Below are 10719 nucleotides of genomic sequence, written 5' to 3' on the forward strand. Positions count from 1 at the left end.
TGGTCCGATCTTTATAACGAACGTGACATGCGCTGAATACAACAGGTTCCTTACAGTGAAATGCTTACCTACAAGCTCCTAACCAACAATGCAGTTTAAAAAAAATATGAATAAGAATAAAAGTAACAAAGTCATGAAGAGCAGCAGTAAAATAATAATAGCTACAATAGCAGTCAAAATTATGAATCAGCTGGCATCATTTTTATGGATATCTACAAAGAAATGTCAATTGACAAAAAGCTAGTTTGCAGTCTTTCCAGCTTGAGTTTGAAGTTATTGTGTTCGCTGTGTTGTTGGCTAGCTCCTCTGAACAACAGTGTCCTGAGGAGTGAGCACATTTTCTATGCCAGGCGAAATTGTGCCTCATTAGCTCATTGTTATGGATGTATCCAAATAAATGTCACTAGAAAACAACTTAAACAAATGCATCTACTGTTGTTATCCTGTCTGTGCTGTTTGATGTGACTAAGTTAGCTGTAGTTGGCAAGCTAGCAAGCAAGGGATAAGAATGTTGCCAGCCAGTATGGCAATGGAACATTTAGAATAAACAACTGGGTCGCATCACGTAGATACAGAACAAAAAGACTGAACGACTAGGTCACGTCTCTGGCAACCGAACCAATAGAACAAACGACCAGCCGGCTTGGGTAGCAACCCTAGATTTGTTTTGGGACTATATCTTGTGGATTAAATTAAAGGATTAAATAGTATGAATAAACTCATCAAAATAATGTTTTTAATGAAAATATGTCAATCATTATTTAAATATGTTGGTAAGTGATAATCCCCTCAAAGTTGGTGTTTGGAGGATATATTGGCACGGTTTGCCGGCCCTCCACAAACCTGTGCCAATATATCCTCCAAACCTTGGCTTTGAGGGCATTATCACTTAATCAGAATTCTCAATTGACCCAGACTTTTTGGCAACCAATCGAAGCGCTACAATTGATAGCAAATGTCTTTGAGGCCAACACCTCTGTCAAGCTCAGTTTGAAACACATGAAAGTCAGTGAGACCATGGGAAAAACTGAGTTTTCTTCAGAAAATACATTGTTTAAATGGCTAAATAATTGAATAGTGCACCAGGGGTACTTGCTACTGTGATTATTGAAATATTGGAGTATTTTTCAAATCCGAAATTATACTTTTGTTATATTATTTGATAGCTCAGCTTTTTAGCTAGCTCCTAGTCTCATTGACCACCAAACGTTGCCAATGCTAGCTATCTAGCTAGCAACTTAATATAACTTGTTTTCTCAAAATGTATATTAGCTAGCAAAGTTATTCATGTTATTAATACAACTCCTATCTGCTGTCAACATCAGGATAGGATTTAAGGGCACTAGTTTGCTCCAAAAGTGGTTGTAGGTTTGACTGCATGCTGACAGTGAATTCAGAGCCATTCTGTGGTTAGCCACACTACAAACATAATTTTACCAGGTTACCATGAAGCAATTGTAATGAGAGTCCACCACATAGTTTCCTGATTAGGAAAGGGTTTTCTGTGTTTAATTTCATTATGTATTAAAAACACCATTTGAGATCATTGTGAGGGGATTTTGGCAGTGGTTAGAAGGGGGAATTGGGCTTCCCGGGACAATGTTGTCTGAGGTTGCAACAGTAATCTAGAGGGGTAGTGCTTATTGAAGGGTCTATTCTCAGTATTTACTAATGTACAACAGAAAATAATGCATTTCAGTTATGTGTTTCATCTCCCTCCTGTCAGGTCTCCTTCGTAAAAGAGGTCTCCTGACATCAATGGCACTTCCTGGATAAACAAAGGTTAAAATGTATGTTTTAAGTAAGTCAGTAGGATACATTTTCAAAAGATAATAACTTCAATGTTTTCAGAATAAATCAGACAGAATGACTGGAGCTATAGGCCAGTTGTAGAGTTAGTTAGCTACAATACATATCTCTCTGAAAAGCATCTTATCCACCTACAGTATACTGTAACAATGATCTTAAAACAGGAACTGAATAAACAAGACCTTGTTTGTGGCACTACCCTACTTACAAATTCAGGAAAACAGCAGTGGAGCCGTGATTATTTTTTTTACTGACATTGCGCATTCCCCGCTATTAAAACCTAATGTGCTGCTGCAGCGTTCGTAAGCGCACCAAAAATATTCAGCCGGATTTGATTAGAATTGCAAATGAAGCTCACTGAAAATAACATTCTTATAAATATTAGATATTTCCTTCCTACATAACTGGGGAGAGTTGTTTTTGTAGTACAACTTTTTTTTCTTCATATTCAAGCAGTTCTATATTCCCAACAGTAATAGGATCTAGTTTAATATACTATTAGTATACAAAATCATCTCCAGCCAAATAATGTGATTATGTTCGGAAAAAAAGACCATAAAGATTCTGATAGTTGGTTGGTATTGAATCATCCTGAACAAAATCCCTATGATTTTGAGCTACACAACCAAATGGATGCTGACTCTACATATACCCACCTAACATTACCACGGTCAAACAACTCACTGCACAGAACTGCAGGTCAGGACAGTACTAGACAAGTTATAAGCAGGATTATGTAGAAAGCCATGACTGTAAAGTACATAACAATACATCTCTCCAGGAAGTAACATTGATGAAAAAATATGTTGTTTGCAGCTTCCAGCATTCCTCAGGCATGAATAAAGTGGGGCCCATAGAGGGAGAGCGAAAGAGAGAGACCTGGGCTCAATTTGTAACTACCCACCGACCCAGCAATGAAGAACACAGCCACATCTTAATGTACACAAGACACAAGTTTTCAAATGGAATTACAAAAAGGTTAAATATACTACATGACCAAAAGTATTCTCATCGAACATCTCATATCGAAATCATGTCCATTAATATGGAGTTGGTCCCCCCTTTGCTGCATCCTCCACTCATCTGCGAAGGCTTTCCACTAGATGTTGGAACATTGCTGCAGGGACTTGCTTCCATTCAGCCACAAGAGCAGTAGTGAGGTTGGTCACTGATGTTGGCCGATTAAGCTTCGCTCGCAGTCGGCGTTCCAATTCATCCCTAAGGCGTTTGATGGAGTTGAGGTCAGGGTTTCTTGCAGGCCAGTCAAGTTCTTCCACACCGACAAACCATTTCTGTATTGACCTTGCTTTGTGCATTGGGGCACTGTCATGCTGAAACAGTAAAGGGCCTTCCCCAAACTATTGCCACAAAGTTGAAAGCACAGAATCGTTTAGAATGACATTATTCTGTAGCATTAAGATTTCCCTTCACTGGAACTAAGGGGCCTAGCCCGAACCATGAAAAACAACCACAGACCATTATTTATCCTCCACCAAACTTTACAGTTGGCACTATGCATTGGGGCAAGTAGAGTTCTCCTGGCATACGCCAAACCCAGATTAGTCCGTCAGACTGCCAGATGGTGAAGCGTGATTCATCACACCAGAGAATGCGTTTCCACTGCTCCAGAGTCCAATGGCGGCGAGCTTTACACCACTCCAGCCGACGCTTGGCATTGCGCATGGTGATCTTAGGCTTGTATGTGGCTGCTTGGCCATGGAAACCCATTCCATGAAGCTCCCGACGAACAGTTATTGTGGTGATGTTGCTTCCAGAGGCAGTTTGGAACTCAGTAATGAGTGTTGCAACCAAAGAAAGACGCGCTTCAGCACTCGGGGGTCCCGTTCTGTGAGCTTGTGTGGCCTACCATCTAGGAGCCTTTGTTGCTCCTAGATGTTTCTACTTCACAATAACAGCACTTACAGTTGACCGAGGCAGCTCTAGCATGGCAGAAATTTGATGAACTGACTTGTTGGAAAGGTGGCATCCTATGATGGTGCCACGTTGAAAGTCAAAGAGCTTTTCAGTAAAGCAATTTTACTGCCAATGTCTATGGAGATTGCATTGCTGTGTGCTCGATTTTATACACCTGTCAGCAACCGGTGTGGTTGAAGTAGCTAAAACCACGAATTTGAAGGGGTGTTCACATACTTTTGTATATATAGTGTATCTAGGGGTAAACCTAACACAGGATATTTCAAAGCTATATATACATAATCCAATTATTCTACATATTCATAAAGATATACAAAGATGGTCCATTCTCCCTTTAGATTTCAGCTCTAAAATAGAGAGTGTTAAAATTAATATCCTCCCCAGATTGCTTTACCTATTCCAGTCTCTACCAGTTGAGGTCCCCCTGAAACAATTCAATCTGTTGGACAAGTCAATATCATGGTTAATTTGGAATGGCAGGAAACCAAGTATTAGATATTCAACTCTACAGTTACCTAAAGACAAACGGGGGGTGGCACTACCATCCATCGGAGTGGCACAGCGGTCTAAGGCACTGCATCTCAGTGCGAGAGGCGTCACTACAGTTCCTGGTTTGAATCCAGGCTGTATCACATCCGGTCGTGACTGGGAGTCCCATAGGGTGGTGCACAATTGGCCCAGCTTCGTCCGGGGTAGGCAGTCATTGTAAATAACAATTTGTTCTTAACCGACTTGCCTAGTTAATAAAACATCTTAGGGAATATTACTTAGCTGCACAATTTAGGCCACTAGAGTGTTGGTGTGACTCACAATCCAGTGCTACATGGAAAGATATTGAGGCTGCAGTTCAAGGTCACCCAATCCAGTCTGTACTGTAGCTGGGGATAAAGCCACATTTGGGACATTAACAGGAATACTTAACCCTATATCATTATTTACATTAGACCTCTGGTTTCAGATGGTGAAACAACACAAGAAGGAAGAAGAAATAGGAATGTTGAAATGGTTTGTGTTTGATCCAACATTTTAACCAGATATCTATGATAAAGCATATAGGGAATGGGCTAAGAGAGGCATGACAGCATTTTGTACCATTGTAGAGGAAGCAGCAGTCTTAAGTTTTCAGAATTGAAAGGATAATTATGGTATGAAAAACCAAGATTTCTTAAGATACTTAGAGTTAAGGGACTATTTTGAAAAATAGTTCAAAATTACAGAACCTTCTTCAATACCAATGACTATCCATGTGAAACGAAATGCATATTAACAGAAAGTGTCCACGACAATCTCTTCACTCTGTCATAGCCTGATAGCCTCTAGACAAGACTTAACTTTTTATATTATAATGGGGAAAAGAAACTGAATATGGAGGAAGACTGTGACAATGTATATGCAGTACTCAACATACTTCTACAAACTCTCTCCATGTTCTTGAGTTTTGTTGGAAAAATATGACCAGTTATTTTTTGTATGACTCCTAGAATGAAAAGTCAAAAGCTAAGCGTACAACAGCAGATCCTGGCGGCTGTGTGGCCATGTAGATGTCAAACACACCCATGTTTTTTGAAACGTCAGAAGATGTCATTGTTTTGGGATAATGTATGTTCGGTGTTAAAAGATGTCCTAGGATATGAAATCCCTACAAATGGCCCTGTAATGTGACTTGGTAATGTTCCAGAGAATGTGAGGGGCAGTGGCAGATACCTGATAAACGCTCTCCTTGCTGCAAGAACAAAAGCCATTACCAGGAACTGGTATAAAGTAGATGTTCCAAAATTGGAAGAATGAAAAAGTATAATCCAATAGAACTTTAATATGGAAAGCTTGACATATGCCTAAAGACTCCAAAAACCTGAAGTTGAAAGTAACTGGAAGAAATGGATATCATTCACAAACCAGAAAGACTTTAATTAACTAATATCTTGTCAACAAAACAACATCCCCACTCTATGTATTAGTGTGTACCTATTGAATGGCAACTTCTGTTCGCTTTTATTTATTCTTTAATTTCATTGTTTCTGTTGTTGCTTTTTCCTGTTTTTGTTGTATTGTTTTGATAAAGACTAAACACACACGGTCATTGATAATAGGTCACGGTGGGCAGGAATGACATTTTAATCAAGCCTCAGATAGATTAGAAGATTAGAGGGCAGGAGTTGCCTTGCATAGGGTCTAAACTGCATTGACCCTCTCCTCCAGTACAAGAGAAGCAAAATACAGAATGCCGGATATGGCAATGTTATATGGCTGCTAATGCCGTATACAAAGCCAGTCATGGCCCTTTACTTCCCATGTTAAAAGTAGAAAGGGATTATTATCATTTTGTGAAACAGTCCAGAGAAGCAGACACCAGTGATATATACACAGTAATTGTCAGCCAACCAGCCACCAGACTTCCATGCCTGTTTACATTAGCTATAGGCTCTTTAGCTGTAAGGCTGTAAGCACCCCAACCTCATAGAGCTCTGTGCTTTCATTTTGCCTGCTGGGGAGAGGGAGACTGATGAGCCCACTAGCTGCTCCTTGAATTTTCACAAATGAATTTGCATTCATAAAAAGACAACTCCTCTCCTTGTCACGAGATTGTTTTCCTTTTTTTCATGTCTGCCTCCCTCCAAAAAATCCCTGGGTGGGAGTGCGCTGGGAAAATCTGACTGTCAGGGACGACAAGACAAATGAACGCCGGATTCAGACGTGTGTGGCTTCAACAATGACAGATGGAGAAGAGCTGTCCCTCTGTCAACAGGCATGCTTCATTTTTGAATTAATACATCTGAATCTTCCCCTTCATAACAAGTGGTGCCTTATTTGACAGATTTACTTCATGTTTTTGTGAGTGGGTGTGTGTGATGGGTGGGTGACTAGCAGGACAAGGGGTACAGCTTGTTCCAATTCCACCTGGGTGTATCTCAGCTGCTTAGCATGTGTGTGTCTGTGTGTGTGTGTATCCTTCCTCTTTATCATGCCAATACTAATCTACACAAGGTCCACCTGTGATCGTTTAACCAGTGAGGACCAGAGCACAGTAAAAAATGCTACCACAATAATGTGGTTGGTAACCCGTTGTACCCTGTCGTTGCACCCAGAAAGATCACATCAAATAAAGAATACTATAGGACGAGATACTGTAGGCAGGCCTCACATGACAGGTAGGCTGATTAAAACAGGAATAGTCAGATATATTTATTTAACCTATTTTTATCATGACATGGTCAATTACTATTATTCCATATAAAAAAATGTTTTATAAACACATGTAAACTGCTCTATGGGTCCACATTATAAAATGACAAAAAAATGAAGTCTCTTATGAATTGTTGGCGACAGCAATTTCTTTTTCTACAAAGCAAGACTACAATGAAAAGAAAAAGCGCAGGTTGTATATGAGCAGCCAGCGGGATGCTCTTAACACAGCACAACTGTCCCCTGAAACATGTAGCGCTGGAGGACCATGATAAAACAGGGGAACATCTGGTGAGCCGAGCATGGTGCCAGGACAAGACAAAGCCATGTGTCTAGGCATGGATGAGCACGTACCACCTAGCTGCACACACACACACATACACACAAACACACAAGTACGTACCATCTAGCTGCACGCACGCACACACACACACACATTCATTGTACAAAAGGGTGCACACAAAAGCACACACGCAAACAAAAACCAGCGGGACACGGTAAGAGAGTCCACTTTGGAGACATGACTAATCTGCAAGCTCAGAGGCTTATGTTAATAAGTGAATATGCAATGATCTGCCTTGGAACAGGCAACCAGTTATTTTAGGATTACTTTCCCTCCAAGCATTCTATCTGTTGGCAGTTAGCAAGCAACACGACACAAGCAGGCTGATTTCTATAGGCTGATGAGATACAGTAATGCTAAAGGAATATTAATCTGTAAAAAAAACTGTTTGGCCAAAAAGTCTGTTCTAATCATGGTACAGACAGACATGCAGTACGATGCAATAGGATGGACGTCAGTCATGAGCAGTTCCTTGAAGTTCTCTTTAGAAGGATATTCTAAGTTGACCATGTACACTTTACCCAACCCACAGACAGTATTTTGTTACTGAGGCTGTTCATATAAGGTGTTGCTTTGTGCACTTAGATTGAAAATACTCAGACATAGAGGTCTTCATGGGTCCAGCCGAACCTGATTATCCAGTGCCGACCTAGGATCCGAGTGGGTGGGTTGGGTCCAAAATTCTGTAGTGTACCTTCAGATCCGGGTCAGATCTGATTTGATTGTCACGGGTCTCCGGTATGTGTTATTATAACTGTTTGGCCCAGAGAAAGAGAGAAAATTGTCTCCTTTATGCTCAGGATTTTCACGAGATAGGCATGTCTGTGTAGCTTGTTGTTGTTGTTGGCCAATCATCAAAGCAGCGATAGGTTCTGGCTCTATGGGTGCAATGGCAAGCAAGTTAGGAGCTCAATGGAGGATGGAATTAAAATGACGGGCCAAGAGCCAACAGGTAGGCTGCTACCTCATACTCTGAATAGAGTTTTTGTTGTAATTGTGTAGGATGGGGGAAAGTGCGGCTTATTTAGCCTTAATTAGCATACCAAAACTAGCTATTCTTCTCAGTTTGAAGTCAAGGTACTACGTAATCAGATTGGATGATAAATAACCTAGCTTTAGCAGCTAAAAGTTAGCAACTAGTCCTTCCTAACTGGCAGGGATAAGACAGAAGTGTTGGGTGCTGCTGACTCATAACCATAAGGCTCCCTCATAAAGCAGAAGCTAGATTACCAAGAACAGGGGTGGTGTTACGTCACGAGCCCCATACCTTCATCCCTTCTCCACCACTGCAGTATTTTCTCTCCACTAAGCAGGGAATCACAGAGACAGAATAGAGAAACAGAACAGAGAGAGAGAGAGAGAGAGATTTGAGATGTATTTGGTGGGAAAGCAGTTAAAGCCATAAAGACATACAGTGCCTCAGCCCTGACCTCTTGGCCTCCTAGGTATCCCCTTGCACAGAATTTTTATTCCCCACCAAACTGACAAAGTGTTTTTAATCTTTTCTTTCCCTCTCTACTGGAGGTTGGGGAAACAAAAATCAATAGCTGCTGGCAGGCGATTTAGCAGCAGGGTGAATTACAGGCCTGGGCCGCGCTGCAGCCATAGCATCGGTGCATCAGAAAGGCCTTGGAACCAGGAACCTTGGGAGAGGCGTTGGAGACACGGAGGTTGCAGGGTCACATCAGGTCCGTGGTCTGAGGAGCATGGTATTTACTGCCCAGCCTCGCCGAGACAGAAAAATAACTACTGCACAACACACACAGAGAGAGAGTGGAAGACAGGGAGGGAGGGAGAGAGAGGGGAAGAGGGGGAGAAGAGGGGGGAGGGAGGGAGGTAGGAGGTGGAGGAGAGTGGCTCTTATTTCAGATATCTTTTCTCTGTGTCACAATCCATTGGTTTAGTCTTTTCTCTCTTATTCCAGAGGCTGAAAGTGAACAAGAAGGCATCTAGACTACAAAACCTGTGGAGAGAACACTACTATAAGCAACCATTATAGTGTATACAAACCATACATGTAATGAAAATTACATTGTCATAAAATATACATATGGTACGTCAAAACTAGTCTGGCGCGAGATTTGGTTCTGGATTCCAAGAACAGTCCAAACAAACACAAACAGGAACATCAGGACTAAGTTCAGCTGTTTAGATGCTTAGTTGTCACTATGAAACATCATTGGTGTATGTACAGCCAGATATGGTGTCAAACGAAATAAAATAAAATGTAGTTCTCCCAACAGGAAAATGATTCATTAGTGTTTGGTGATTTAGAACCTGGCAGTGCTTGGCTCTGCAATCAATATGCATGCGGTCACCTTTCAATACTTGATTTCTTGTATAATTAGCTTATGTGCACCAGCGGTTCTGTTGTGAGCAGGGCCTGGTTACGGAGAGTCCTTCTATTTCTGACATCACTGTTAGACTGTTAAATTAAAAAGAAAGATTCAAACAGTAGGCAATTAAAAAAGTTATGTTACAATACATGAAAGTGCAAAATCAATATGATAGTTTCAGCATCATAGTCAAAGAATCTAGGATTGAAACATTCCCCTTTAGTGATATCATGAAGCACACAAGGCTGTTTCTCTCCCTCCACCAGCTAGACTCAAACTGAAACAGTGAATGGCAGATTTGAGTAAATGTCTTACAAACCAACTGTGTGAATCACAGCTTTCTAAATTGTGCCTTTCTGTAAATAAGAGCTCACTGGTGATGGGGAGTTTGTTTCGGGAAAGCTGTTGTAAAAATGTGTCAAATCACTCAATTATCACAACTCTAGACAGCTGGCAGGCAAACAATTTGGAATGTGAGGATGATAACGAACAAAATTCTTAATTGCTTTGTTTTTAAATTCTGACTAGGGCACAGCCAGACATACCTTTGTTGACTCTTCTGATGCTCTTCTCACTCTCCTGAGTTGGTCAGAATCAGTTAGTATGTTGGGGATATTTTCCCAGACCCCGCAACCCTTTCCTCAAACTGAACCCAGTGCAATCAATTTAAATGTCCACCACCCTTCCTTATGTTATATTTCTTCCTTTTTGATGCACCTCTGTGCTAAGCTCAATTAAACCCAAAACACAACAAATGATCTGAAACTGCTCCAAAACCCCTGCAGAAGGGCACCTATCCGTCTCTTCTCTGGTTTGTATTTGCATTTTAGAGTATTTTCTGGGGGAAAATGAGCTGTAGAAATTAATGCAGGATTAATTGGTGCCTTCATCTCATTAGGACAATCTAATTTAGGGGATGATGGAATTGTTTAGGCTCCTTTTGCATAATTGGATTGCGTTGAATGGCTTGTCATTAGCGTCTTTTTAGCGTCGTCTGAGGGCCCTCTCTCTCTTCCTGGCCCCAGACTCATAAAGAGCGATCATGTGTTACGCCACTGTTTTGCTAACCTCTGGAACACATCGCCGTGATGATGTAGCAATAGACGAGCATGT

This window comes from Oncorhynchus mykiss, chromosome 28 (genome assembly GCF_013265735.2).
Source record: "Oncorhynchus mykiss isolate Arlee chromosome 28, USDA_OmykA_1.1, whole genome shotgun sequence".
NCBI lineage: Eukaryota > Metazoa > Chordata > Actinopteri > Salmoniformes > Salmonidae > Oncorhynchus > Oncorhynchus mykiss.